The following is an 8,286-nucleotide window of genomic DNA, read 5'->3' on the forward strand; positions in this document are numbered from 1 at the left end:
GATGTGAGGGGAAACTTTTTAGCAAAATGAGGGGTGTCAGTTAGATAATATAGATAATGGGAACCCGTCACTAGTTGTATTTGTGACAGGTTCCCTTTAACAAGATGCAGGTATTATACATGGAACATATGGTGGAGGGGAGGGGGGGGGGGGGTATTACAGATCTGAAACTGGTGCCAGGGTGGTGTTTGGGGGGCAATGCCCCACAGGACTTCACTCCAAGCTTTATATTGGAGAATAAATATACTCCGTCTATTCGTGGTCCCTTTAATTAAGGGCATAAATTGTGTCCCCTCCGCGTTGCTACATGACATGAATACATTTTTCTAAAATTAACAACCACAATTACCGGGTTCTACCATAATATAAGAAGGGGGGGAGGATACACGGAGCAGATTAATGATGCCCCCCCCCCCCATTCAATGTAAATATTTACTATATTTATTATGTGGATTTTCACTGTAAATCACTTCCTCCTGCTCGGGGGAGGGGTGTATAAAATATATATATACACTGTATACGGGATGTATTCATGCCGACCTCCAGGGATACCGAGCGCTCCCCGCACACACAAATCCAGCAAAGTAAAATCAATCGCTTTAATTTTCACAATTTGCAGCTGACAATCTCCACGGGGCCTAATGGACGCAAACAATTCGCTTTTACGTATTTTGTTGTAATTTTTTTTTTTTTTTGCGCAGTTAATTTATTTTTTATCACCATGTGATAAATTGCATAGAGATTCCACGATCCATACAGCATCTGCATGGTTATTTCTTAAAGGGGTGTTTACACTTCTTAAAGGGGTTTGGGTAATGTCTAATGAGGGGGTTAATGAGCAGATAATAAGTTGATATGCAGATCATAAAGTGCCCCCCCCCCCCTAAGGAGACCCCCAGTGATCAGTTTTAATCTGTTAAGAATTGGAGTCCAGTTTTCCTGCGCTGCCTCCGCTGGTGAAGTTATGTATTGCATGGAGCTCAATGGCTGCGAGGGAGGACAGGAGGTCCTGAGTATGAGATAAGGGTCAAGAGATAAGGATACGGGTTGGTAGACCCCTTTCTGCTTACACAAAATTCCCTAATAGGGAGTATGGAGATGGGGTTTTTGAAGTGACTGGAGGAGCTCAAATATTGTCCGCGCTACACAGTCTCACCCTCTTTTCCTCTTTATAGTAAATGGGACTGTTCCATTACTGTCCCCCACTATGATAAGCAAATGGTTTTGCCCATGTGGTTTCAGCCAATGGCAATAGTCTCCTCCCTTTCATCCTATGGGGAAGTGTATTTAAAGGAAATCTACCATCAAAATCCATCCTGATAAACCAGGAGCATAGATCAGACACTGTGACTGTTGTAACCTTCTTCTATATATTATCCATGACCTCTTTCCTTCTAAATTCAACTTCGAAAACTATGCTAATGAGACAGAAAGGCTGTGGATTGTGTTACCAGAGCTCCTCCAAGACTGTTACATTGTGCAGGAGCACTTCCCCCTTCCACTGTGTGAGATTACAGCAAGCAGAGGGAGCAAGGGGACAGCTTGTGAAGGTGCAGCACAGAGGGGCTCTGGTAACACCCCCGGGCTTTAACATAATTTTAAAAGTTGATTTTAGAAGGAAGGAGGCCATGGATAGCTGATATAAGAAGATACCACAGTCCCGGTGCCTGGATCTATGAGTAATGTCCCAGGTTTATCAGGATGGATTTTGATGGTGAATTTCGTTTTAGTAGCTCATGTCTGGCTTTGCATCCTCTCACTACTCATTCCTGAGCCAGTCCTAGTAGAGCTGCCCTGTCCTCACTACCAACTGAATCATTACACCTCCAAGAGGCGTCCTCACTCAGAGTTCCCATCTACTCAATGGTAACAGAGGATAGATCACCGGATAATGGGGGTCATTTACTAAGGGCCCGATTCGCGTTTTCCCGACGTGTTACCCGAATATTTCCGATTTGCGCCGATTTCCCCTGAATTGCCCCGGGATTTTGGCGCACGCGATCGGATTGTGGCGCATCGGCGCTGGCATGCACGTGATGGAAAACGGGGGGCGTGGCCGAACGAAAAGCCGACGGATTCGGAAAAAACGCTGCATTTAAAACAAAAAAATCTGTTGCGGACCTTGCACTTACCTTCACTCAGCCCGGCTCGGTGAACTCCAGCGCCTTCCGATGCTTTTCAGCGCAGCAGCGCCACCTGGTGGACGGCGGAGGAACTACCTTAATGAATCCCGGCCGGACCCGAATCCACCGCTGAGAAGGCGCCGCTGGATCGTGAATGGACCGGGTAAGTAAATCTGCCCCAATGAGTCCGATTTGGGAAAACTGGGTTTTATCAGATACAATTAAAGGGGTTTTCCAGGATTTGATGGTCTATCTTTGGGAGCTCGGCCCCTTCACCAATCAGCAAGCAGCCTCTCTGGTACCCCAGCAAGTAATATCTTTTAGTTTATATCCTGAACATGGTGGATATATCCGGAACATGGCTTGGAAAGCCGCCATATTGGATCAGGGTCCAGTTTTTCCGATAAGAAGGCGGTCATGTAACCTATCAAAGAAGAGCAGAATTAATTCGGAAATGGATTGTTGCAATCAGACTTGGAATCTAATCTATTGTGGATCAAAAAGAAATTCTCCAGCAGGTTCTGATTGGATCCAGATCAGCACCAAGGACAACACGTCACATAGCTGTGCGTCACAGGGGACATTCCCAGTTGTTGTTGCATCTTGAACTCTGTGTATTGTAAATATATTCTTGTTTATTTTATTATAGAATCTGATAATTGTGACGGATTATATTGTATATTTGCAATAATAAATTTTCATGAATTGATAATATTTACATATTTTAATGTCATTTTCTTATTTTCTTCAGTTGTAATTTATGATACACATAATAATAGAATGCTGATTTGCATATCATATAATAGACACATCAGTTACATGTGATAATTGATACATTTCTTTCATTGTAATTGGCAGGATTTCCTCCCGGTGCTGGGGGTCCGGAGCAGCCCCCCCCGCCCCCGGCACGGAGCAGACGAGGGCAGTTTATTAAACAAATGTCTGGTCCCCGGGTGATATTGTGTGTGGGGGGTAGGTAGGTCTGGGCACAGCTGTCTCGCCGCCTCTTGTCTGGTAATGGGGCCTATTTGGCTTCTGTGGAAATGTCATGTCAGTGGATGAAGCAACTTGCGTTTGATTATCCGGCCCCCAGGGCCCTTGTTTGTTGTGGGGCCCCCCAATAAACCGGCGGCAAATTACCATAACGATGCGCAGGACGCGCTATGGCGGTATCCATCAAACGGGTCACAATGTAATCAGACAGCGCCAATGGCGTCACCTGTTGGGTACCGGCCGCAATCTTTATTCATGGACGCGGTAACGCTGCGTCGTGCTGGGGGGGGGGGGGTAAACTTCTATCGCTCCATGGAGGGGGCACAAGGGATAATTGGGGACGGGAAGCTGAAAGGAAACGTTTTATGTCCTCAGACGTCTCATCCTGCAGGAGAAATGAGAGACGTCCACAGACTATTAGGGTGATGTGTACAGCGGACGTGCGGGGAGCAGCCACCGGGCAACGCAACGCAACAATCACTAGATACATCACATGTGCTGCAAGATAATGGAAGCCGCAACTGTGTATTATCTCTGTACTGTGACATCACTGTGTGTATTATCCCTGTACTGTGACATCACTGTGCGTATTATCCCTGCACTGTGACATCACTGTGTGTATTATCCCTGTACTGTGACATCACTGTGTGTATCATCCATGTACTGTGACATCACTGTGTGTATTATCCCTGTACTGTGACATCACTGTGTGTATTATCCCTGTAATGTGACATCACTGTGTGTATTATCCCTGTACTGTGATATCACTGTGTGTAGTATCCCTGTACTGTGACATCACTGTGTGTATTATTCCTGTACTGTGACATCACTGTGTGTATTATCCCTGTACTGTGACATCTCTGTGTGTATTATCCCTGTGCTGTGACATCACTGTGTGTATTATCCCTGTACTGTGACATCACTGTGTGTATTATCCCTGTACTGTGACATCACTGTGTGTATTATCCCTGTACTGTGACATCACTGTGTGTATTATCTCTGTACTGTGACATCACTGTGTGTATTATCCCTGTACTGTGACATCTCTGTGTGTATTATCTCTGTACTGTGACATCACTGTGTGTATTACCTCTGTACTGTGACATCACTGTGTGTATTATCCCTGTACTGTGACATCTCTGTGTGTATTATCCCTGTACTGTGACATCACTGTGTGTATTATCCCTGTGCTGTGACATCACTGTGTGTATTATCCCTGTACTGTGACATCACTGTGTGTATTATCCCTGTACTGTGACATCACTGTGTGTATTATCCCTGTACTGTGACATCACTGTGTGTATTATCTCTGTACTGTGACATCACTGTGTGTATTATCCCTGTACTGTGACATCACTGTGTGTATTATCCCTGTACTGTGACATCACTGTGTGTATTATCCCTGTACTGTGACATCACTGTGTGTATTATCCCTGTAGACCATTAGTTTTAATTGCGTTGAATTTGTTATATGAAGGTAGATATGGTGGAGTGGGGTCTGATAGAAGATTACACTGTCCGACAGAAAACCGGAGCTGGGGCTTTAGTAAATGAGCCCCTCTGTCTTTGGAGGTGACAATAGGTGTATTATGGCCTGCAGAATGGATGGGGCCCTATATACGTCTTGCTGAGTATATGCTGATACATAGAACCCATGACATACATAAAATTAACCCTTTAACTTAAGGATCAGAGCACAGCCTTGGGGGTCTCTCCTATGTGACTATATAATTATTGGGCTTAAGTGGTTACATGGCAGGGATCAGCACCATCTACAAAGCTGTAACTAGCGGAGCCATATAGTGATTGCTATGGGGTCTATAAGTGGGACCACCACTGGTGGTGCAACCCCAGAAAGTAGGGGTCATTGTAGTCTCTGGGGGTTGGGGATAATTAGGGGGTCTCATGGTTGGTTTGGACCCTGGTACAGATCATAGTATGAAGGGTCCTATTACATGTGCGGCTATGGGGCCCCCAATCTTAGGGGCCTTCTGGACATCAATTGACTTTCCCTTATTGCAGATGACACTAAGGGGGACATTAATCATAGTGGGTCTCAGGTTCGCCTGTTTTTGCGCCTGGTTTGCTCTTCTTTTTGGCTCCTGATCTATGATGGATCTGGTTCTGCCTTAGTAAATGCACTTTGGATTTGTCTCATGTCCGATTCATTTGCGCCTAAATTTGCTCCAAATTTGGCGCAAATGTTAGATCTCATTTGTGAGCAATAATGAAAGGAGACTGAGAGAATGTGACAGAACGTTCAGGGCTTCATCTCCGCACATAAACTATCATTGTGATGTAACTGCAGGGACTAAAAGTGACAGAGATGTAAAAAAAAAAAAAAAATTCTTGCTGAAATGAGTCTTTTCCTTTTTTATTATAATTTACATGAAATGGAGTCTGATAATATTCTCAGATCTGTACAATAAGACAATAATCACTCCCAGAGATGATCCCATAGACCAGTGGTGGCGAACCTATGGCACGGGTGCCAGAGGCGGCACTCAGAACCCTTTCTGTGGGCACCCGGGCCATCGCCCCAGCCCACCAGACAGGACTCAAAGAATCTTCCTGCAGTTGCAAGCCACTTAAAAGATGCTCCTTTCAGACATATTTTGATACTTCCTTCTCTACTTAGAACTGTAGGAAGAGGGAGAATGAGTAGGAAGGGCCGAATTATCTTTGGAGGACCTCCTGCTGCCCCTACGATTCTCTGTGTACAGAGGGACACTGGAAAGAAGCTAAAGTGATGGAAATTTTCCATCTTACTACTGTGTTGCTCTCCTCAGGAGGCCAATATGATTGAAAGTTGTTGAAGAACAGGGAGCAATAACTTACTGCTTTAATTTTTGGTTGGCACCTCGTGATAAATCAAGGAGGTTTGGGTTGCAGTTTGGGCACTCGGTCGCTAAAAGGTTCGCCATCACTGCCATAGACAATAAGCACTCCCAGAGATGATCCCATAGAAAGTGATGAAGTCCTTACTGGAGAAATTTTACATTTTAAAACTGCTCCGAAGTATTTTCCATGTTGCATGGAGGGAATTCTTCATTTGGGAACCTAAAATGTATGTTTTTAGTAATAAAAAGGGAAGTTTTTTGGAAGTGCACCTGCTTAGAGCAGGTGCATTTTCTGCGCCTATTTTGTGCTTTTTAGGTGCACTTTTGTGATAGATCCCGTGCAAACATCTGTATAGGACGCACTAACTATGTCAGATAAGGCGCAGGGACTCAAAACCACTACGTGCCGAACTTTGCCGTGCGCTAGAAAATGGTGCATAAATGCGCCTAATTAACGAGATGCGCCAGATTTTAGCGCTAAAAGACGCTCAAAACAGTCTAACAGACAATGGGCCACATTTATCACTTGTTTTTTCTGTTGTTTTTGCGACTTTTCGTTTAGGCGCACCGTTTTTGCGCCATTTTTGCGATTAAACGTCAAATTAGCTGCGCATCTAAAATAACCACCTTTCCCTCATCTATCGTTCAATTCCAGATGTTTTGCTGCGCCTAATGATATTCATCACGTGCGACTTTTGCATTTAGGCGCAAAAACGGGCGCAAAAACACTCCAGCCCGAAGGTGGCGTTATCTGAGAAGAAAGCACTGAGCCCCTTTGCAGAAGAGCTCATTTCTAGCAGCAAAGCTCAGCCAGACACTGGTACATATAATAGATACATTAGATACATTACAGACACTGGTACATATAATAGATACATTAGATACTCTGCAGACACTGGAACATATAATAGATACACTACATACTCTGCAGACACTAGAGCAGTGATGGCAAACCTTTTAGAGGCCGAGGGCCCAAACTACAACAAAGACCCGCTTATTTATCGCAAAGTGCCAACACAGAAATTTAATTAGTGATTTATACTCACTTCTCTGTCACAGTTTTCATTGATACCAGCACCTGGGGACACCAATAAAGCAGAAAATAGTCCCAGGTACAGCTGTCACTTTATAATAGCTCTGTGCACAGCAAGTCCTGGGCTGTCTGGGACTGCAGGAAAATGCCTGGACTCATGCCTGGTGATGGCCTGAGTGCCCACAGAAAGGGCTCTGAGTGCCACCTCTGGCACCAGTGCCATAGGTTAGCCATCACTGCACTAGAGCATATAATAGATACATTAGATACATTACAGACACTGGAACATATAATAGATACATTAGATACACTGCAGACACTGGAACAGATAATAGATACATTAGATACACTGCAGACACTGGTACATATAATAGATACATTAGATACATTACAGACAGGAGCTGCAGACTCTATTTACATTTCATCACCTTCTATTTACAAAATATTCTGCAAAACCTGAGCTCACAGCAAGAGAGCAAGAGAAGTTTGCAGATACTACAAACAAGTGTCCCCCATGTAATTCTGCACAGTGTCTGAGGGGGATATTGTGCAGAATTACAGGGGTGCAGCAGGAGACCAGCACTGGGGGATCCCCTCCAGGAGAAGCCACTGCTGAGGAGGTCACTGGGTGCTGGGTGTCACACACCTGGGTGCTGCTGAGGAGGTCACTGGGTGCTGGGTGTCACACACCTGGGTGCTGCTGTGAGTGTTATCTCCATTCTGGGCTGTGGGAGAAGCAGAGAGGAGCTTGTAGCAGGATCACATGTAAGTGCCCGAATCTAACATTGCGCCTAAACTGCGCCTAAACTGTGTTACAGAATTATCACAAGCTACAACCATCTGTGATAATTATATTTCCTGCCTCTTATTAATCACTTTACTTTAACACAGTTTAGGCGCATCTAATGTATCTATTATCTGTTCCAGTGTCTGCAGTGTATCTAATGTATCTATTATCTGTTCCAGTGTCTGCAGTGTATCTAATGCATCTATTATATGTTCCAGTGTCTGCAGTGTATCTAATGTATCTATTATATGTTCCAGTGTCTGTAATGTATCTAATGTATCTATTATATGTTCTAGTGTCTGCAGAGTATCTAATGTATCTATTATATGTTCTAGTGTCTGCAGAGTATCTAATGTATCTATTATATGTTCTAGTGTCTGCAGTGTATCTAATGTATCTATTATATGTTCTAGTGTCTGCAGTGTATGTAATGTATTTATTATATGTTCTAGTGTCTGCAGTGTATCTAATGTATCTATTATATGTTCTAGTGTCTGCAGTGTATGTAAT

This window comes from Engystomops pustulosus, chromosome 10, assembly GCF_040894005.1.
Source record: "Engystomops pustulosus chromosome 10, aEngPut4.maternal, whole genome shotgun sequence".
Classification (NCBI taxonomy): domain Eukaryota; kingdom Metazoa; phylum Chordata; class Amphibia; order Anura; family Leptodactylidae; genus Engystomops; species Engystomops pustulosus.